This window comes from Pseudorca crassidens, chromosome 14 (assembly GCF_039906515.1).
Source record: "Pseudorca crassidens isolate mPseCra1 chromosome 14, mPseCra1.hap1, whole genome shotgun sequence".
Classification (NCBI taxonomy): Eukaryota; Metazoa; Chordata; class Mammalia; order Artiodactyla; family Delphinidae; genus Pseudorca; species Pseudorca crassidens.
Genome location: NC_090309.1, coordinates 30,545,552 through 30,567,402, shown reverse-complemented (window position 1 = coordinate 30,567,402; position 21,851 = coordinate 30,545,552). Strand labels below are relative to the sequence as shown.

At 56.0% G+C, this 21,851-nt stretch overlaps 1 long non-coding RNA gene across 1 annotated transcript in view; it reads left to right on the top strand.

The window, feature by feature from the left end:
* Positions 1–3,027: 3,027 nt before the first annotated feature.
* Positions 3,028–21,851, top strand: part of LOC137205624 (uncharacterized) — a 39,342-nt gene continuing 20,518 nt past the window's right edge. The window contains exon 1 of the long non-coding RNA XR_010934225.1: positions 3,028–3,178. This is a non-coding gene — a long non-coding RNA (uncharacterized lncRNA). The remainder of the gene's footprint in view (positions 3,179–21,851) is intronic.

Sequence of the window (21,851 nt, the reverse complement as noted above, 5' to 3'; positions counted from 1 at the left end):
GGGTCTGGCACCGCTATCTGGAGTGGGGAGCTGGACAGGGTCACAGGGGGTCACTTTGTAGAGCTGAGGATAAAGCAAAGACACAGGGAGAAACTGAGTCTCTAGATATGTCCCTTAAGCAGCTGGGTTGCGCTTCTCTGAATCAATCTGTTGAGTTGAAGTTGAAAGTCACCACGTTCTTTTCGTTGTTTAAGTCAGTCTGGGGTGGCCTTTGGGTCACATGTGGCCATAAGAGCTTTGACCTGTATAATAAGTAAGTGCGATCAGGAAACAGTAGACCATGAAATCCAACCTCTGAGCCTTTGTCCAGGCCATGGCACCGCTGAGAACACCACTGCTGCCTAGCGGAGCTCTAGTCATCTTGTACCCACGCAGCCCCCCCGCCCCCACCCCTTAGAAGTGCTCCGTAGACTCTGGGACCCAGTTCACACGTAGGGCAGGCTCTGTTTTGTAGCATGACCCCGTCACATTGGGTCACATCCACCTTCTTCACTGGAAAACAGGCCTGTCCTTGCCTCCAGTTCCTGTGGCCCCTGGCACATAGTAGGTGGGCATTCAGTAAATGATTGTTCTCCTAAGCAGCTATGCTGGTGGGAAGGGAGGGTTAGGGGAGCGGGGAGAGGCAGGCAGACCTCAGGGGTAGGACTGCAAGAGTCCAGATCAGAAGTTGTGACGGCCTGAACTGGGCAGTGGAAGTGAGGAGTTTTGGGACAAGGAGAGAAACTGCTTTTAAAACAAGGGGGAAAAAAACCTTGCAAGCTGGAGCCAAGAACAGTCCATGTTTGACATGGGAGGTGTGGTGAGTGGCATGGAAGTCCTAGGACAGAAACACAGAGAATAGCTTCAAGATGGAATGGAGTGGGGGCAGGGCGATCTCTTGGCCTCGGCCAGGAGTCATGTTCCTCTGCGCTCCCCTAGCAGGACAGGTAAATTAGCAGGTGCCCCCTCACCCCTGCCCACACCCTGTGCTGACTTAGGTCATCAAAATGAGGGGTGGTAGAGAGTAAACATTCCTGATTGACTTTCGAGCACATTTCCATACTTCAAACGACAGAGAGATTCCTGAAGTCCAGGCTATAACTTCAAACTGATGATTGACCATAGGGCTGGGAGGGGGAATCAGTGTGTCTCCTTCACTTCAGATCTCTTCCCCGACCCTGAGCTCTTCTTTGGAGCTAATACCATTTTGAAGATGCATGGGACTAGTCCAAGTGGCACTCTCTTTTCTCTTTGAGCTATGGAAGTCCTGGCCTTCCATCCTGGCTACTGCCCAGGGGGGATGAAGGGCAGCCAGGGCAGAGTCCTAGGGGCGAGGGCAGGGGCTGGGGTAGCAACCTGGAGCAGCAAGTTTGATGCTTCCATCCCAGCAGGGAACCAGAGGTGCAGGCAGAAGGTGGCAGCGTGAGGAGTGGGCTACCTCCAGACGTTCTTGAGGGTACTTCAGCTCTGCCCACACCAGGCTGCCAGACCAGGACGGGCAGATTCTGTTTGCCAGCAGGGTAAGGGGTTCCCAGTGTCCCCCTGGGAGCCAGTCCTCTGACTCAGAGCCTGGAACGGCTAAAGCTGAGGGTCACAGGCTAGCACTGTTGTCCACGAGCAGTGCAGGTACAGAGCTGTGGTGGTGGAGCGTGGCCTAGCTAGGAAGGGGGTGAGGCCCTAGCCTCGCCCCACCCAGCGGCAGCTTTCTGAACCTTTCAGCCTAGAAGCTTGGTTCCACCCATCCACGGGGCAAATCCAACCAGACTGGGTCTTTTATCCAGTCTGGAGCCCTTCATAAACATCTCAAGTGCAAGTGCTGAAGCTTTGGGCACTCACAGAGCTGCCGTGCTGCGGTCCCCTGACTGATACCCACTTTGTGGGCTCCTACCTCTGTGCTCAGCTGGCCTTAGTTCCACTGTCTGCCCGGTTCTTGGCTGTGCTGCTCTTCACTTGGTCCGGGGCCACTCCTCCCTCTCCCCTATCTGTGCCGAGCCCAGCCCTTCCCACCAGCAGGGGCCCTGCTTCACACCCACGGTAAGGTCAGTGTTGGGGCTCAGTCACTAGCAGGCCCTCTGAGCACTGCTTAGACCCCCCGTGGCTTCCCTCTCTCCCCTGGTTGGCCACCACGAGGTTGGCATGGAGCTCCTGAGAGCTTTTTTTTTTTTTTTTTTTTTTGCAGTACGCGGGCCTCTCACTGTTGGGGCCTCTCCCGTTGCGGAGCACAGGCTCCGGACGTGCAGGCTCAGCGGTCACGGCTCACGGGCTCAGCCGCCCCACGGCGTGTGGGATCTTCCCAGACCGGGGCACGAACCCGTGTCCCCTGCATCGGCAGGCGGACTCTCAACCGCTGCGCCACCAGGGAAGCCCCTCCTGAGAGCTTTTGACTTGAATTAAGGAGGCAGGGAGCGAAGTGAGGCAGCCCAGGGGTGGGCCAAGCTCTCCAGCCCCTCCTGCCCTTGCTTACCCCTCCCTTCCTTTCTGCCCAGCCCCATTCATGCATTACAAGACACACTGTTTCACTTCTCTTGGGTATATGTCTAGGAGTGGAAAGGCTGAATCATAGATTAGGTGGCTATTTAACCTTGGAACAAACTCACAGCTAGTTTTTCAGAGTAGTTGTCCCAGTTCACATTCCCTCCAGCAATGTCGTGGGTACTGGGAGTTCCGCCTCTTTGCCAACACTTGGTACGTTAGTTGTCTTGGATGAGGGCTGATGTCGTGTGGGTTATACCAGCACAAAGAAAGGGACAGAGTTGAGAGTACAAGTGGAGAGTAAACCAGGAAGAGAAATTGGGTTTGGGGATGCTGTTTGAATCTCGCCTCCATTGGTTAGCAGCCCTGTGACCTTCGGCACGTACTTCAACCTGGCCACGCTTCCATTTTCTCACCTGGAAAACAAGAACATCACATGTACCTTTGTTGAGATTAAATGAGGTAATGGATGTAAATGTATTTTCGCAGTACTTGGCACCAGGGCTCCTATTAGTCTATAGGGTCTTTGCATAAATTGGTTAAAGGTGCCCCCTTTCCTGATTGATACAGCCCAGGGCCACGGTACAGAAGCTGCATTTGGATGCTGTCGTTTCCTAGACAAGGAGCCTTGAGCAGCAGACCAACAGCACAATTATTTGCAGTGATTCTATTTGACCCACAAATTCTCAACAAAAGCACACAGAACAAATGAAGTTGAAAGGAGGAGGTGAGTGTATTTTCGGGGCTGGGGGGTGTGGTCCTGTGTGTGTTGACCTCTCCCCCGTAGCCCTCTCACTTGCACTGGTGGCTTCCCCTACCCTCTACCACCTGCTCTTTTCAGTCGCGGAGACCTTGGGCACCAATCTCCAGGTCGCATCTCCCTGGGGGAAACATCTTCGGAGTCTGGTATTCGTATTGAGTCATAGAGAATCTTGCTTCAAAGCACAGTCTGGTTCTTGGAAAAAAATCCAGTGTCACAGAGATGTGCTTGAGGCAGCAGCACTTGGTAACTGGATTTGGTCTTTGGAGGGAGACAGAAGCACAAAATATTTGGGATCCCCAGGAAATACGGCCAGAGTTTACTGTTTATGGCAGGGAGGTGCTGAGGGGCTAGAGACAAAACCGAAGGACACCGGCGCTATTTGAAATGTCTCTGGGTTTCTGAGGTGAAGCCTTTGGTCGGGGAAGCATCTCTTCAGAAGGCAGGCATTCCTGCTGCTCTCTCTGTGGCCCAAACACACAGAAGGGCTGCACTCACGTGCCTGAAATGAACTCAAGGCAGCAGCCTCAGCTCAGAACACGGAACCCAGCAGATGAACAACTCAGCTGAAGCAGGCCTTTGGATTTATGTGTTTACATCCTCATAAGGAGCCTTTCTTTACCTGAGGGACCTTGGGCCGGGCTCCTTTGATTATGAGAACAGCACAGTAAACTTTGTTTATGGACAGGCTATGGTGGGAGGGGAAGTAGAGGCCCGCAGAGCTGGGCGCCGGGCAGCCCTGATAACCTCCCAATGGAGAGCTTTGCCTCTGAGCCTTCTGTTCTCCAGCCTCAGCCCGGCACACAGTAGGACTTCCTGGTTGAATGACAAGTGAGTCACTTCTGAGACACTGGTGAGTCACTGGAGAAGCAGGGTTACCAAGCTGTAATTTACCGGCGCCGTGGGGATTTCAGCCAAGCACAGAGTGAGTGGGGCCTGCAGTTTCCTGTGTCCCCGCCCCCGCTCGCACACCCACCCCAGGACGTCCACCTGCTGGCCGGAAGTGGGGTTGGAAGGGAGAGGACACAGCAAACACCTTCCAGCCAGGTGAAGAGGAGGGAGATCAGCTTCCTCTTTAGGGTCACCCCCGATAGATCCCTTTCCAGCATGAGTGAGGTTAGACTTCAGGTGAGCTCTGATCAGGGAAGAAAATGCCGTGGAGCCCACTTTGCTCCAGTCTTCCCGGGCTGAACTTTGCCAGGCCCAGAAGACTTGGCCAGACACAGGTGGGACCCCAGGGAAGAAGGTGACAGCTCGGGTTAGGGGGCTGGGGCGAAGGGGGCAACGTTAGTGCGGAAAGGCCGCCTGGAAGAGGCCACTGTGGGAAGGGCTGGGCAGGGCTCAGGCTGGAAACGCCCTCTCCTCCCTCCCCGCTTCTGCGAGCCCCGGGTGGTAACGCAGGCTGCTCTGCCCGCGTCCTGCTGCCTCTGAAGGTGAAAGTCACCTTCCTCTGCTCTCCCCGACTGCCCGCTGCTGGGTGGGGAAGCAGGCGACATAAATCCTTCCTCGTCCCTGTCCCGCGGCGCTTGCCTGCGCGGCGGCAGGGAGGAAACTCCGCCAGCTGTAAATCAGCGTCCCCTCTGCGGGCCGCCTGCCCTCCATCACAGTGGTTTACGGCGCTGACACCGGCCAGGATTTAGTGGGCCGGCCGGGCTGAGGCCGCCTCATTGAAATGCCCCCGCCACTGTCCCACCTCCTCCCCTGGAACTGAGGCCACCCGTAAATCCTGGAGATGCCTGTTTGCATACCCATCTGCATACATTTGTCCCTCAAATTGCCTGCATCGGAACTCACAGCATCGGAGCCAGCCGGGACCGAGAGTTTCTGTTGTCCTAACTCTTGTTGGAGAAGGGGAAACTGAGGCTGGGGAGGGCAAGGGACCTGTCTGTGGCACAGCGGAAGGCAGGGGACCGAGTAGGGGTTTGGAGCAGGAAGGATTTAGCAGAGGCTGGGAACATGTAAACCAGGGCCCACTCTGGCTCCTTCCGCCTCAAACTGGTGTCAGCCCAGACCAGGCCCCAGTCTGGACATGAATAATCTTTGGGGAAGGATCACAGCCTGGTGGAGCCAGATTCTCCTATCTGCATGAGCCCCCTTGCCCTGCCCCTCAACACCCAAATCCAGCCACCGCTGTGTTCACGGGCATCACTCATTGGTTCAAGGATGGCTTCCCTGGGCTGGGCCCTCTCCAAGGGTGAGTGAGCACGAGCCCCTCCCTCACGCTCCCTTCTGCTCAGAAAGGCTTGGATCCTTCTGCGCTCTCAGGGAGAGGTAGACCCGTGGCAGGGCCAGCGAGCTTTGCTTCTCTTGACCCCAGGCCCCATTCCGTCTTTCAAGTAGAAGCCCCGTGGGTGGGACCCAGGGCCCCCAGCTGGGTCCAGGGCTGCTTGGAGACGAGGTCAGGGAGCTGTCTGCCCAGGGAAGGTTGCCCCTGGCAGTGCATGTCTGCCCCCTCCCCTGCCCCTGCTCCTGTGTCCCTCAGCCCTGTGGTGTGTGCTTCATGTGTTTCTGATTGACTCGTGAAAAATGCCTCCTCATCAGAGGCCTGTACTGCAGAAGCTGGGGAGAGGCAGGCCGTGGGGGAAGCTGCGGCTCATTCCGAGACCCGGAGTCCTGACGGGATTGGCCTGGGTTCTCGCGTGAGCCAGTCCTGGGGGGGCTCACACCTTCCCTCCCCCAGGAGAGGACCTAGAAGGGTGGGGGTGCTTGGCCCCAGATGGGGAGCCCTCCACTCAAAGTCCCCTTTCACTGCCCCAGTTCCCCTCTCCGCACGGCCCCACCCCATCCCACCACCTGGAGGCTGGTGAACAAACCCCAGGCAGACAGAGCGGGGTACAGACCCTGCGGGGCTGAGCCCTGACACCAATGTCTCTGCGTGGATCCTTCTCGGGTCCCTCCAGGGCTCGGTACCAGGCAGCCCAGATGAGGCCCGCTGCCCGGGATGGGGCCACATGTCCTCATCACCCCAGCTCAGGGAGTTGTTGATGATGTGGATAGGCCGGGAGCAGGGATTGGAGCCAGGATGGTCAGAGGGGAGAGAGGCAGGAAGGGGAGGTCCCTGAGCCTGGGCACCACCTGGCTGCCCTGAGAAATAACCCCAGGCCACAACAGGAGAAGCATGGTAGCCCAGCCCTGGCATCCCTGGCGGTGTGCTGCGGGAGGGATGCACCCTAATCCCCCCTCCTTTCTGTTCTCCTTCTTCCCATCCCCTGCCCCTCCTCTCCACAGAGGTGTCGGGATTGTTCTGTTTTCTCTTCTCTCTTGAACTTCCAGTGGCCTCCCCTAGTTTGGGGAGAGGCAGGTCCTTTCCTCCAACCCCTGCCTTCCGGGAAAACTGGCCCAGATGAAGCGGACAGAGGGGATGTTGGGATGCCAAGACCCTGGCGAGCATCTCAGGGGAAGGGGGAGGTCAACAAAGATTAGCCCAAACTCTCTATCTCTGCAGCCTTTAAACAAGAAAGAATAACAGTAAAGAACGGGATATGGCCTCCTATTAGCTCCGGGATAGTGGGGAGCATAGAGGCAGGGGAATGGCTCGGAAGACCTCCCCAGAGCAACCCTGGCTAACATTTGCTGGGATTCTTAGAAAGCGTTGCACAGACTTTGTGGCGGCACGGCAGCAGAAGGGCCCCCCATCTGGAAGCCTTTAAGGTCTCCCTCCCCCTCTTCTCCAAATAGCTTGTTCCCAGAAAACAGGAGGAGAAGTTACCCAACAACAAGCTGGGGCTTCCTGTGGGGCTGGTGGCCCCCTCCCTGCCTCGATCGTAGCACACCAGGCCCTCGCCCGCCCCCCAGGCTCTGCTCAGCAGGGACCCCTGCCAGTTACACATTGCAGAGCTGGTTCCTGTCACCTCTGCCACCATCTGGGTGCACAGCTCACCTCCCCCAGGAAGCCCTCTAGAGCCTCCTATCTGCACTCTGGTAACTGCTCCACTTCGTTTGTGAACACACATCCCCAGCCTCTGTGTGTGCCCTTGTTCTGGTCCACACCTGTTGGTCTATTTGCAATTGTTCTCTCTTTTCATCCAGTCTGAGCTGGAAGAGTATTTAGGTGTTGGTGAGCCCTCCCTTTCCATTTTACATAATGGAAAATTGAGGCCCAGAGAGGCCAAATGACTTGCCCCGACGCAAACAGAGCCAGATGTAGACCCCAGCTTGCTTTATCCCAGTCCAGGGGTCCGTTGCCCTCGTACCATGTCCATTTGGCTGTGCCTATCTCCCCAGGATGACAGCACAGCCCCAAAGAGAGTTCCCAAGTTCTGATTTCCTGGCTTGACGTGCAGCTGGGGCACAGCTGAAGTGCTGCCTGGGTGCAGAAGCTGCCAGAAACTGAGGGGCAGGGACCTTGGGGAGGTGGCAGAACTGGCCGCTGGCCAGGGGAGGTATGGTCTTCAGAGGAAGGAGTTGCAGCCCACCGATGCCAACCCCTACCCGGAGGGCCTGGCAGCCTGGCCTGCGTGCTGACAGGCCAATCTGGCTCCTGACCTGCTCACTTGGCATCTGAGGGCATCACCTTGGAAGGAAAAATCTCCAACAAAAAGAGGTTTTTAACTTTTAGACAAGCAGAGTTCAGTTTTAGATGGCACTCTGGCCCTCGAAGATCTCACCAGAAATACAGTGACTGCTGGGTCTCAGTTTCCTCATCTTTAAAATGGGGATGAGAGGAGGAAGATGGAAATGGGCTTTGAAGGATAGGAAGGAAGAGGCAGGAGAGCCTTCAAGAGCAAAGCATAAGCAAAGATTCAGAGGGGTGAGTGGGCGCTGACTGTGAACGTGGAGCAAGCCAGGCTCTGCCACTCTTACTGACTGTGAACGTGGAGCAAGCCCGGCTCTGTCACTCTTACCGCATGTGACCTGGGACAAGTTCCTTAATTTGTCTGTGCCTCGGTTTCTCACCTGTATAATGAGGATTACAGTAGCACCTACCTGAGGCCCTAGTTTACGCCATATTTGTAAACATGAGGTAACATTTGTAAAGTTCTTGTAGCAGTGCCCAACACATAGTAAGTACACTCTGAGAGGCATATTTATTTATACTCATTTATTTAACAACACCGTTTTCTTTGTACTATCCATTTTACTTCCTATAAACAACACAAGGTGGCGTTTACTCCGGCCTGTAACTTACGGATACTGGGCCCGAGGGCCTTTCAGGGAGGGAGATCCTGGGACTTGTGCACTCCGACCTCCTCACACAAGATGCTGTCCACGTCTGGAAGGCCTCCCATGCCTCCCTGAATTCTTCCCAGGGTTGTTAGGGAGGGGAGTTCTTCTGTGCCTCTGGGGCCGGGAGGGGGCCCGGGATGGGTGGGGGTGGGGTGGGGGAGGGCTGTTAGTCCCCAGGCTCCAGAGTCCAGCCTGTGCCTCAGGGTCCAGTCCCACTGTGTCCATGACCATGGCGTGGTCGGGGAGGGGTCTAGAGAGCAGGCCACTCTCTCAGGGCGCACCGACCTACGCCAAGGACCAGAAACGCCATGAGTCCCTGACTCTGAGGGCAGCCTGGGTAGAGGGGCTGGGGGCGTGGGGAGGGGGCATGTGTGACCGTGGGTTACAGCTCCAAGTGAGAAATAAGCAGGAGCAGATGCAGCCCAGAGCACAAAGTTCCTGTTTTCACGCAAATGTCTGGGACAATAAAAGTCAGGGGGGCAGCCAGGGTGGGGGTCGGGGTGGGGATGGAGGGAAACAGAGACGGAAACAGGGTGGGGTGTGAAAGGAAGATGCCGCGCTGGCAGAATTAGCTCTCATTCAGAGTTGCTGTTGAACTGGTTGGGGATGGGGCTGGCCTTTGCAGCCCCCTGCCCAGGGCCTGTGGAGGCTGGGCCCGGGAGAGTGGGGAGGGTCTGGGCCTGTGCCTGCTGGGGACAGCCTGACAGCAAGTGCTCTTCTGAGCCGACTGCATTTCCTGGGCTTTGATGCCTGAGATCAAAGCAGTGCCAAGCCCTCCTGCCTTCCCAGCTCCTGGCAGCTCCTCCCTGCCCTCGGGGTCCCGTCTGTGTGGTCGTGGTGGCTTGTGGGGGTAGGCCAGCCTGGCATTCGGGGCAGGCCCCAAGCGAGCGCCGGGGGCTGCAACGTGGGCTCTTTCCCACCCTGCGGTTGCCCGGGGCTCCAGCTGTGGGTGCATCCACTGTCTGCGCTCGTCACGCTGGCTCTATGTCCTCAGACACCCAGGGGGTGGACCCGGAGGTCACTAACACCAGGTCGTGGGGGGTTGGGGGTGGGCACACATGGCCTGGATCAAGGGCAACAGTCAAGGCTGGAAACCCACAGCCTGTGGAGATGGCACGGGGTCTGTTTGGCTGTAGCGAGAAAGGGCTATAACGTTGGTCATGCAAACCAGCCTTTCATGGGATCCCCGCTGGGAGGAGCTTGGAGTTGGGTTAGAGGAGGGTCCCTACACAGCCCTTCCTTCCTCGGAAGGATCCCCTAACCCCCTACTGACCATACGAGCTGGGGGATCTTCCACTCCCCTGCTGACCTGAGCCCCCGACAGGGAACTAGTCCCAGGGGCATTCACTGCTGCGATCCTGCTCTGACTGTCCAGGGATGCACTGCGTAGATCTGTAAGGGTCCCACACTCCCCTGGGGAGCTTTCCTGGGCCTTTTTGCCTGTGGTGCCCTTGGGAGGGCTTCAAGTTCAAGTCGTTGCCTCAGCTCCAAGTTGCTGCCTCAGCTCAGGGCAAACCACTTCTTGCTTGGCTCCTTCAACCCAGGTGTCTGTCAGCTGGCACTGCCTCAGTTTCCCTTCGGCAGAAATGTGCAAAGGGATGCTTGGCAGAGGGCAGGGAGAGAGTAGGAGGTGGGCAGTGTGGAAGCTCCGAAAGGAAGGCAGAAGCTGCTGCGATCACAGACCTGCAGGTCCTGGGGGAGGGGTCTTGGACAGAGTGACGGTGGGGCTCCTGCCGGCCCGCGTGCCTGCAGTGGGGCCCTGGCTCTCCGTGGTGCCTGCCCATGTGGAGAGGATTAGGGCCCGGAAAGACACGTTTTCCTGCCTTCCTTCTTGGAAGGAGGATCAAGGGGACCTGGTGACAGCCCAGAGATTCTGGGCATGTGGACAGACCCACTTCCCTTCCTGTCCATCTCCCAGGCAGCCTGGGAGATGCACACCATCTGCTGGCAGCCCCAAGCCTCGAGCCCCCAGCCAGCTTGGAGAAGAAGCTGTGGGCAGACCTGCCTTTCCATTCCCGGAGCCCCCAGCTGAGAGGAAGCATTGGGCTGGGGGCTTGATGGAAATAAGACAGCAGGTAGTATGCACAATAGTTATTGGGCTTAGTGGACCTGAGCAAAGTTGGTCACGGGCTGCAAAGATGTAGAGACCCCTCCCACCCCGGCTTCCCTGTGCCCATTAGATCAGGAGCCAACACTGGTCCAAGGGAAGGAGTTACAGGACCTGTTGGCTCCAGAAGGTGGGCTTGGGATTGGGGCTGGGACTGAGGGGCATCTTGGGATCCTGTTCTTGTCTGGGTTTGTGTGTGGCAAGTGGGGGAGGAATTCTTAAACCCAGATGCACACACACACACATGTGTGTGCGCGCACACACACACACACACACTCACACTTCTACGAAGACGGTGTCCAGCTTAGTGCTTGCATTTGGTAGGCAGGCAAATAAATATTGGGTGACTGGATGGTTGGATTAGAGAATGAACAGCCCCCAAAGTTCTAGCCCACAGGGCTTTTCTTCCTCTGTACTCAGAGCCTTAGTTTTTGAGGCGCTTTCATTCTTTCTTCCCGGCTGGTGATATATACTGGGTTATCTGGAGCGCTTGCTTCTCAGTGGCTGGTTGGTCTCTAATTCTTAGCATAGAATTAAATTGTGGCTTCCTGGGATAGGAGCTTTGATCTCACCCCAACAAAGTCCCTTATACTGGGCTTGGTCTTCATCCAGTCCCTGCTACTGATTTCTTGGGGCATCTGCTGCGCCATGCAGAGTTTGGGGTTGGGCACAGAGACGGCAATTACCATTCTAGTCTGAGCTGTGCCCCTGGAGCATGGTTTAGGGGACTAGGAAAGGTCTGGGGCTCAGGGGCCAGGCAGAATTAGTACTGGAATAGGAATTTCTAACCTGGGAATATGTGTGAGGCCAGGCACGTCCCACCCCCACCCCCCAAACCCTCTCTGCTCCGCGCAATGTGTGTGAATGTACTCGAGAGCACGTTCGAGAATGAAATTAAAGATATTTAATTTTGGTCCGCACAGGGATGGAGCAGTCAGAATGGACACCAGGCAGAAGCAGCTGGTCATCGTCAGCCCTGCGGCACCCCTTTGCCTCTCCTCTCCCCTCCCCATTTCTCCTCTCCCTTCCCTGCCCCTCTCCTCCCATCCCCTCCACTCCACTCTCTCCCCTTCCTTCTTCTGCCTCTTGGGTACCACAGATTGGGTGGTACCTGTTCTGTGTTGAAATTGCCCTCCTACTGCCACGCCTATCACTGAGGGGCTAGAAACTATCATGCTGGCCCTGGGCCCAACCTTATGGGCTGACTGTGTCCCCTCCTCTCCTCTGAGACCTCAGCATAGGTGGACATGGCAGGATCGGTTACGTGAGGGAGGAGGAGATGGAGACCTTGGTCACTGGCCAGCTGTGGGGTTCGGAGACTCTGAACCTGGTTTTCGTGCTCTTACTCTGCAGGAACCCTCTTTGGAAGTGACTCGGTGTGACTGAAACCTCTCTGCCACACACCCACCAGGATTCTGAAGGGTCCCTCTTCCCGAGCCAGGGGGCCCTGGGTCGCTGAGCAGCAGGGGGCAGGGAAGGGGCTGGGGCCTGCCCCATGGCAGGCCCTGTGCCCGGCGCCTCAGCTGAGCCCCGCTGTGCTCGCCGTGTGTCTGGCTGTGTACACGCACTCGTGTGCACTAGAGTCGGCCTGTGCGGGCCTGCGCGTGCACACACGCACGCACGTGAGTCTGTCTGGGGATGACGTACCAGTGTGTGTACGCTCACAAACGGAAGGCTTGGCTGGGAAACTGGAATCTCCCCCTCCCAGGCCTCAACCCCTGCTCCCTGGGGCCCTGGTGGAGGAGAACACAGAGTCCCCAAATCCCGAGATCCGGGACGGTGGCTTCTGTCAGATTCCACCCCCCTTCCCCTTTCTTGACACAAATAGCTTGTGGAACAAAGGGGGCTGGGGATTTGGATTATTCATACAGTCAACATTAAGCAACTTGTGGTCTATTTAAATTCTTCTTTATTAGGCCGGGAAATTCCATGGCAAACACTCAGGCAGTAAGGAAACCTCCAACACGGCAGCTCCCAGCTCCGCTGTTGCTATTTGGTTCCTCATCTCCTTTCCTGCTCCCGACCTCTGACCCCTGCTTCTTCCATTCAGGCTCCCGGAGGCCATGCCCAGCCCCTGCCTCCCTGCCTGCACGCCCTCCGGATTCCCGCTCCATCCTTCCTATCCCTTCAACCTCCATCTCTCAAACCTCTACCCCAGGCCCCCTGCCTCATGCCTCCCATGCTTTCTGTGACTTGGGAGGGGCGGCCAGATACCACGCCTTACACTTCAGTGACGGCTCTGCCGGAGCAGTGTGGGGACTCGAGTCAGGCTTGGGAGAAGATGGGAGGGGCGGGTTGTGGGCCTGTGCGCGCCGTCAGGGTGCTCCAGAGGCTCAGAGGACCTCTGCTCTCAGAGGTGCCTCTAGTAGACAGCTTGCGTAGTGAAGGAAAGGGCCCTGCCAACAGGACGAGCCACCAGTGACTTCCAGCCAGTGACAGCCTGAGACAATTGTAGGACCTGACGGTGACCCTGAAGCCGGGGACTGTGCTGTCTGTCACCCGCGTGACAGTTGGGGCTCTTGACCTGAGGCTGAAGCAGCAGATGTGTCTGGGCCCCGGTAAGGGAGGTGTGAAGTGTTAGGTCAAGGGCAGTGAGGAACCCTGGGGGTCGGGGGTGGGGGTGACTGGGAGGTCCCTGAGGCAGCAGGGCTGGGAGGGGCACACGTCCTGGGAAGGGAGGTAGCTAGAGCCACGTTAGCTGTGCTCCTCAACATTTCTCCTATGAGGCCCCAGAGCCTAGCTCTGGAACCTGAGACTGGAAGAGTCAGGGAGGCGGATTCTGGCCCCTGGAGGGCACGGAAGCTCTTTTGCTCCTTCAGAGCTGTCAAAAGCGCTCTTGGATGCCTTCAGATGTTGGGGTTTGCGTCCCCAGAAGTGCTCCAGCAGAAGCTGGTAATGCCCAGAGGGGATCCTGGCATGGGTGCCATTGGGCCAGGTGGCCTTTCCAATGTCTCTCCTCCTCTGGCTGCTGTGATTACACGTGGAGCCGGGCAGGGTCTGGGGCAGAGGAGGGGCTGAGGGTCGGGGGAGCACAGAGACTGCGAGATCCCTTCAGAGGGGACAGCCTCTGGGCTGAGGCTCTGCAGGGCTGGTCCCTTCTCCCCTGCAGAGGGCCCTCCATCCTCTGTCTCCAGGCTGAGGCCCCAAAGACTTGCCCCAGGGCAGATGTGGCCGAGGGCAGAAGGAAAGCTCGGGAAAGGGGAGGGAAGGGGGGAATGAGAAGCAGGAGAGCACCCGGGGTCCTGGAGGATCCCAGTGGGCACCCTGTGTCTCCTGGTCCTGGGCGGGTGCAGGTGCCCCTCTCCTAGCCCTCGGCTCCCGGGGGCCTTCCTGTCGTGGCTCTTACCTCTGGTGAAAGCTCCTCTCTCCTTGTGTCTCTCTCCAACTAGACTGCGATCCCCTGAGGACAGAGACTGCATTCACCTGTAGCCCAGAGCGTGGCATGCAAGTAACAGCAGGAGCTTCATAAATGCTTCCTGAACTCAAAGAAATGGCTCTTGCTGGGGTTCTGGCCCAGCCCAGCCCTTCACCTTCCCCCCATAACCTCAGGCCCAGAATCCCTTCTCGTTCATGCATTTCCCAGGGGACCGATCCTGTGCCCAGATAGAGAGGAGCCCACTGAGGGCTCAGAGGCGTATCTTGAACCTCTCCTGATGGCCGGCTGTGCTGGGAGATGGGGGGACACACCTCAAGGGTCTGGGGGGACTGTCACCAGGGAGGCGAAGAGGTAAAGGTCACCGTGCCCGACTCCATCCTCTGGAGACCGGGCAAGGCTTCAGCTCTTATTTAAGTTGGTGTTAGGGTTATGGATAAGCAACGCGTCCCCCTCCAGGCAGACAGGTCAGGGGCTGAGAAGCTGCCCCTTTCTCAGATCGCAGTGTGACAGCCTCTGTCTCCAAACAGCAGCCGGAGAGGGTGGGGAGACAGACCTAGACCTTGCTGCCAATTATCACCTCGCTATCGGCCCTGCCCTCTGGGCCTGTCCCTGCTGCCACCTCTGGGCCTGTGTTTCTGATTAGCGGGCCCCAGCTGTGCAGCATTAGTTGCATTTTTCCAGGATGAATCTTGTTTGTGACTTCCTGCCACGGGTCTGAACCAGCTGCCTGCCTTTGCTGCCTGCTTCTCATCCCTGTCCCCTGGGCTGCCCCAGATGCCCTCACTCCCAGGGATCTCCTCCTCGAGGGGACACTGAGGTCGTCCCCCCTCTCAGGGGTTTGTCTCCTGCGTGGAGGGAGATGTCCCTTAGGCTTCCTGGGGGCAGCTCAGGGCAGAACCGCTGCTCACAAGCAGAACCTATTTAGTTTCTCAGATGTGTGGTCTTCAGAGTGGGTGACAGGGTCCCAGACCTTAGCAGACATGCAGGTGCCACGGGGCAAGGACAGAGCAGGTTCAGGCCAGGGAGGTGTTTGGCTAGGGCTGAGAAAGTCGCTTAGGGAAGTCTCCAAAACAAGGAGCATCACCTTCTGGCTTTCTGGGGTCTGTCCTCTGCCCAGTCATGGTCTTGATTTGGTGGAGCCGGTCTCCAGCTGAAGCCTCGAGCTGCATTCGCCTTTTTCTCTGGTTTTGCAATGTGCTTCTTGTGAGCTACTCAGTGAAGACACCAACTCAACACACTCAACTTCCTCATGAGAGGTAGTGGGCTCCCCCTCCCGCAGCTATGTGAGTATGAGCTGGAGAATAACATCTTTTATGTTCATAGTGGTCTTTCTATCACACGTGATCCTCACTGCATCCCTGTAAGGGGGCAGGTCAGGGATAGGGGTGATCCTTATGATTTTCAGAGGAGGAAACAGCCTGGAAGGAAGGAAGGAGGGAGTGAGTGAGTGAGTGCTGAAGTCTGGGCTAAGACCCAGATGTGAGGCCCACATATCTCAGTGTGAGTTTAATCAATATGCCTCCTCTCTGAACCCAACCCAACTCCGAGAGGCTATAAACCTAGAGCCCAGCCTGGCCGCTGGTGCATCCTCTCCCCTCTCTCCCTGCCTCCCAGCTTCCTGGCTGATACCCCCAAACAGTCTGACAGCCCCATCCCAGGCAAGCCTGATTCTGACTGCCCCTCCTTGTCCCAACAGCCTGCCCTCAGCCATAGCCTCTAGTCTCTGCCAGGATCTGTGATCTGGGACAGATCTCTGGAAAGCAAAACCCTAGAGGATTCTTGAGGCTGTCAGCATCCTGAATAGGAGGTCCACAGAGGGCAGCTCACTTCTGCGTCCCCGCTGCCCAGAGCGGGCCTGGCACATGGGACGACTCAGGCTGGAGAGTGGGCCAAGCAGCTGGAAGATTTGCAGACGAGAGTGACCTAGAGAAGCGGCTACAGCTGGCACTGGGGACCCCGGGGAGTCAGGGAGACCTGCTCACTCTGGGAAGGAGGCAGAGGCTGGGGGTGGGTGGTGCAAGCTCTCCCTAGGGACAGGAGGCTTGTGTACCAGGAGCACGTGGCTCTCGAAAATGCTGAGTAGAGAAGGGCCGTCAGTAGCACCGTGTGCCAGACACTCTTGGTGGGATAACGTTCTCTTGTGGCCTTAGGGGCAGGGCTGCTGAGAGGGGACCAGATGCTGCTGGGAGCTGGGGCCTGCCACAGGCTGCCTCTCATCTGGACCACTGCAGGGGTGCAGTGTTCCAGCCCAGAACCCATTCCAGGGGCCCCGGCCAGCAGCTAGGCTCCTGAGAGATGGGCCCATCAGCTCTTTCAAACACCCTCAGTTTGGTGGGTGGTGTCGGGCAGGGGACAGAGACTCTGCCCTGGGGAAGCCTCTGTCCCAACCAGGGAGATGTTGCCTCTGCCCTCAGGCTCCTCTGCAGTTTATGATGTGTTGACATATCATAACCCCCAGGTTTCCTTCGCCCTGGAACTAAAGGTTTTATTCCTTCAATTCTTTAGTTATTTTAGGCAAATGTGAGCTGTCTCTCTAATTATCTGCAAAGAGCTGCCAACAGCTACATTTAGCTATATTGAGACTATGAATGAAACTTGTGTTTGTCTCTCACAGGCTTGGTGGGTTTGAGTCTTCACTGCCCCTTGGATGGCTGGTGGCAGAGTGCTGTGTGTGCCGAACAGCTAATGGGAACACAGTGTCAGTTTGCCTGGGTCATGTCAACGGGATCTTGGACCAGGGTGGACCCATGTCAAACTTTTACATGAGAAACAAATTCCCCTGTTGGAAGACAGCCTCCTTCAGCCTCCATCACATACCTGTGGAGACAGAGAGTGCCCTCTCTGCTAGTCAATTTTAAGTTCTCTCATTAGCTCTAGGGCTACAGGCCAGGTCAGGGGTCACTGAAGGTTCTCCTCCAGGAGCAGCTCTTGCGGGGTCCCCCAGAGCCCCCTGGTGGTCACTATGAAAGAGTGCTGCTCTCCCCAGGGGTTCTCTTACAGCCCTCAAGTGGACAAAGGGAGCTTCTTCCCTTGACAAGGGCTCCCGTGTGCTAGGCCTGTGGCTGCCAAAGGGCCCTGAATTAGAGTTTCCTTGCTGCCCATCAGGCATAAGGTCAAGGCCCATTCCCATCTCCACGCACTGATCCTCTTTGGGCACCTCCTCCGAGCAACCTTACCCCACCCTGCCAAGTGCTGACACACCCAGAACCAGCGTAGAGCTCAGGGTAGACTTGAGCTTCCTTGCGCTGAAAGGCCCCACCTTCTAAGAGAGGCTCAGCCTTCATTGCAAGGAAAAAGGGACCACGGACTGAGGGAAGACAGAGGAAAGACAGAAAGCAAGGCACTGTCCTCCTTGCCTGCCAAGAGGCTGGGGCCCCTTTTTACTATCTAACCAGATAGCTCAGCCTAGGAGCAAACCTGTCCTGGGCTGAAGTATCCTGGTCATTGTGGGTTCAAAGGAGAGGAGGCCTTTAGCATACTCGAGAGACCAGAGGAAGAAGTGTAACCTTCCTAGTTCTTGGCTTGGAACGTGGCTACCTGCAGCCCCAGTGGTGGGGGCTCTGAGGAAGGCCCCTCCACCTTCCCCATCACCAGCCGTAGCACCGTGGCCATATCCGTCTTTCCAACTGAAGCCTTTCAAAGCCATGTCTTGATGGGAGGAGCAGGAGGTGGCTCTTCCATCACAGTAGAGTCTAGGCTATGACTTTAACTTAGACTCAATGCACAGTTGGGGATAATGGAAGGGAAGCAAGGGGCCAGTTGGGTTCCAGTCAGTCCTTGGGCCAATTCCATGAGACCAGGGTACTCTAGCCCAGCAGCAGGCCTGGGAGTACAAGAATGGTCTCCGGACCCCCCTCGTGTCCTGTGTTCTGTCCTGCCATAGACAATAGGCAGTGTGGGCTTGTCCCATGGCCCTTGCATGGCAAGAGAGCACCACATTGGTTCAGTCTGGGCTTTTCATCCTTCAGTAGCACCATAGCAGGAAGTTGTGGGCCTGTCCATTTACTTTATATGGCCTCCCCCAGCCTGAGCTGAAACCCACGCCTGCAAGTCTTTCATGTAGCCCTTGGGGTTTCCTCTTCAGCCCTCTGGCAAAAAACCATTCCAACAAAAACCTCCATAGCTCCTCAAGAACTTGCTATAATTTATAGGCACAAAGCAGCCCAAATCCATGCAGAGAAAAGTAACATTCCTCCCCAAGAAGCAACTCAGCCAGTTGAGAGGGAGGGGGGAGAAAGAGGGAGCAAGGAGAGAGGGAGAGAGGAGAGAGAGAGATAGTCTGCTAAAAGATTTACTCATTTACAAAATAAACTGGTGAAAGACAAAGAGGAAAGCAGAAAGCGAGCAGATGTCATCCTCACAGCCTTCAGTCTAAGGGTGACCAGTTGTCTCCAAGGACAGAGGGTGCCTTAGGACAAAGGATGGCTACTGGTTTTTATTTGTCCAAATGGTGGTTTTCCTAGAACAAAGGGACACGTTTTTCCCGAAAGGAATTCAAGCCACTTTCTTTAGAGAAGCCCAGAAAGATTTGCAACTTTTTAATGAGTTTTCCCAGCCTTTACACCGTCATACAATTTAACTTTTATAATAAACTGGGGAGATTAGGTTTTATCATCCCCATTTTATGAATGAAGAAACTAAGGTTTGGGAGGTTACTTGGCTTCTACTCTGATGAAGTAACAGAAGGAGGCAGAGCTAGGTCTGCAGCCTCCAGAGCCCACACTGGGGGATGGGGGCCAGGAACGGGGGACCCCAGAACTCAGAGGACATCAAGTCAAGAGAAAGGACCAAGTGGGGCTGCATGGGCACGGGAGGGGTTAAGTGCCGTACTGCAGAGGCAGTCTTTTCAACACCACCCCCTCCCCCTTTTTTCTCTTCCTCTTCCACTGAGTTGACCTTTAAATTGCAGCATCAGCTGCTGTGCCAGACACGCTGCGATTTCCCCTCACTCCATCTGCCTAGCCTTCCTACTGGCGCAGTTGCTTTTCTTGCTGCTTTCTCCTCCCTCTTTCCTGCTCCATCCGTCTCCCTCCTCTGCCCGTCCCATTCACAAAATCCCAGCATCACAGGAGGCCCTGCTGCAGGTGGGCAATACGGGTCCCCACCCTTCTCCGCACTCTCTACCCCGCTGCCCCGCTCTGGGGTTGGCAGCCAGGAGAATCTCTTCTGCGCAGACCTGCTCCCACCTCCCTTCCTCTGGCCCCAAAACCTTCACGCCAGCCCGCCCCACTGTTTCCCCAGCCCCAGCTCTTTCTGCTCCCCCCCCCACCCTGTCTGCCCCAGCCTCGCCCCTCCCAAAAGCCTCACGCAGGGATGTGCCCTCTGCGTAATGTTCATTTGCATTTGGCCCAAGGCCTAAACGATATTTTTTACCATGACTGTAGAATACAGCAGACATTAAATCTTATTGGTTTAATTTTCTTCCAGATAATAGTACAGCCTTTGATTTTTTTCCCCCCCAAACTATGGAAAAAGTGTCAAAGAAAAGTGGAACATTAATCAAGGGACTTTGATGAAAAGAATGAACGTGTTTTCCTAAGAGCCCAACATGTGGTGCAGCTGTTGGTGGATGTTTAAATGACATTTTTCATATGTTGCTGTAAAAAAAAAATCTCCCTGAGTCGATTCTGCAAATATATTCCAATTTGCTACAAGGCCAGTGGTTTTAAAATTATTTAGAAATAAAATGTGTTTATGATTTCTGCTCTACTTTGTATATTTGTCTGCTGCAGGCCTCTTTCCTTTGAGGAGGGTCTAGCCTGTCTCTCCCAGAAGCTGCGGCCCTCTTAAGACAGAAACATTCAGCTTTGGCCTAGCACGTCACTCTGTCCCAGAGGCTTAAACTGCGGCAGGAGGGATTTAGGTGAGGAAGAAAAACAAGGTGATGGGGAACGTCATTATGTTTTGAAAGGTCTGGGGAAACCTTTGTAAAAGGCATGATTTCTCCCGTGTAAGAGAAAATAATTAACTCATTCAACTCCTAGGTTCCCTTAGAAGCCGGAACACCTGAGTGAGGGAAAGCCAGAGGCCAGAAAACCTTGGCCTTCAGCCTCTCACATATGGAGGGAGCCCCAGTCTCTCTTGGGCTGGGGGAGACCTGAGTTTTCTCTTCAATTTTGGAGTCCACTGAGCTGGAGGATCCTTGGGACGAAGCTCCCCTCCCACCCTGCTGGGATTCCTCTCTCAGAAGATCCTTCAGAGCTCTCCAGACTCCTGCCTTCTGAAGGAACAGCCTCTTCTCTCTGAAAAGTGCCATCTTTGGGAACTTCACCACCCTAATATCAGGGGAGGGAGAGAGACTTCTGATAGACTCCCTTTTGAGTGTGCACACCAAGGTTGTTCTGTCCCTGGCTCTCTGACCACAGGGGCAAAGCCTGGTCGGCAGCAGTGGGAGCACATAAATTAAGTTCCAGACAGGGAGAGGCCCCACAGATCCTCCCCAGGGCCAGGAAGTCACACGGCCTGGAGGCTTGCAGTCCTTCCCCAGACGGGGCAGCCCCTGGGGGAGATGGACTAAAGCCTGAAGGCCTCGCCGGCCTGGCCTGAGCCCTGCACTCGCAGTGGTCCTGTCCTAGCTGGCCAGTGGGGGGCACACTCTCCCTAGTTTTCCCGTCTCCACGGTAATTATCATGGACCTGAGGGAATATGCAGGGGTGCTGGTGCCTCTCGCCTGCCAGGAGCTTCCTGGGGGGGGGCCTTCGCGGTCTGTCCGGGGCCATCTCCAGACTCCCAGCTGCTCTGTCCTCCTGTACTGGCCTTTGGCTTCCCCGGCATGTCCTCACGGGGTCTTACCCGGAGAAAACCTTTTATGGGGTATATACGGTTTGGGCGAGGGACGATGTCTGCCCAGACCCAGGGCCGAGATGAGAGCTGCTTAATTTCTTTGACTCTGAGCTCAAGCCCAAGCTCAAGCCTCCCCTCCTTTCAGATCGGCCTCCTCTTTCCTCCTAATCTTGTGTCCCCCTCTTCCTACCCAACTTGCTCAGTTCCACATGGTCTCTCGAGTGTCCAGCCCAGTCCTGCCTCTGTGTCTCAGCCCCAGTGAAAGGCCTCTTGCAGGCCCAGCAGAGGCCCCACCTTCTCTCTAGAGCCTTCCTGTCTAACTCCTGAGAACTAAGAATTGGGGTTGTGCCTAGTCACTTACCCATCTAAGTTGTCTTGTCTTGCATCCTTGTTGGACGTGAGCCCCTGAGGCAGGATGGTAGGGGCCCTTCCTTTTTTTCCCCATACGCTGCGTGGTGTGAGGTGGCGCTTGGAGGAGCTACTCCAGGCGGGTTTGGAGCTGCCTCTTAGAGAAGGCCTACCTGGTCCCAGCTGCTGCTCTAATTTAGCTATCACAATAATCCCTTTATGGAACAGTGGGATATGACAGAGGTCTGTTGGGAGCTTCCAGGAAATGATTCCTCACTCTGAAGACAGAGACACAGGAAAACAGGTCCTTTGTCTTCCTCTGGGCATAGTCATACCTAGACGGGACGCCAGGAATTCCCGCAGCATCTGGGCATGAAGCTGAGACACGGGAGGGGAGATCAACAGCATCACAGAACCAGGGAGACGGAGCCCTGGTGAAGCTTCTCAGAATAAGAGGTAATCAATCTCTCTCCTTGGAGTCTGCTTGGAGACACGCTGTCATGTTATTTACAGCTACAAAGCAGCCTACTGGGTAGGGTGAGAGCTGTGGTGGGGCCTGGAGAAACCCCAACGGCTGCTGCTGAACTGGGACCGCTTGTTACCAAAGACTTTCTCTCTCTCCCTCCCTCCTTCCTCCTTTCCAGAAGGAAAGAAGAGACCTGAACTTTGTCTAAGACCACCCCTGAGATTAAATGGGGATGGCCAGCCTACCTCACTGGGCCATTCTGAGTGTTTACTAGGGTAACATATATGCTAACGGCTCCTTAGATGGTCCTTCCCTTCCCCTTTCCCCTGCTGTCTTGTTCGCAAAGACAAGGTCTTCACCTGTCTTCCTTGCTGTATGCTAAATGTAGTCATTA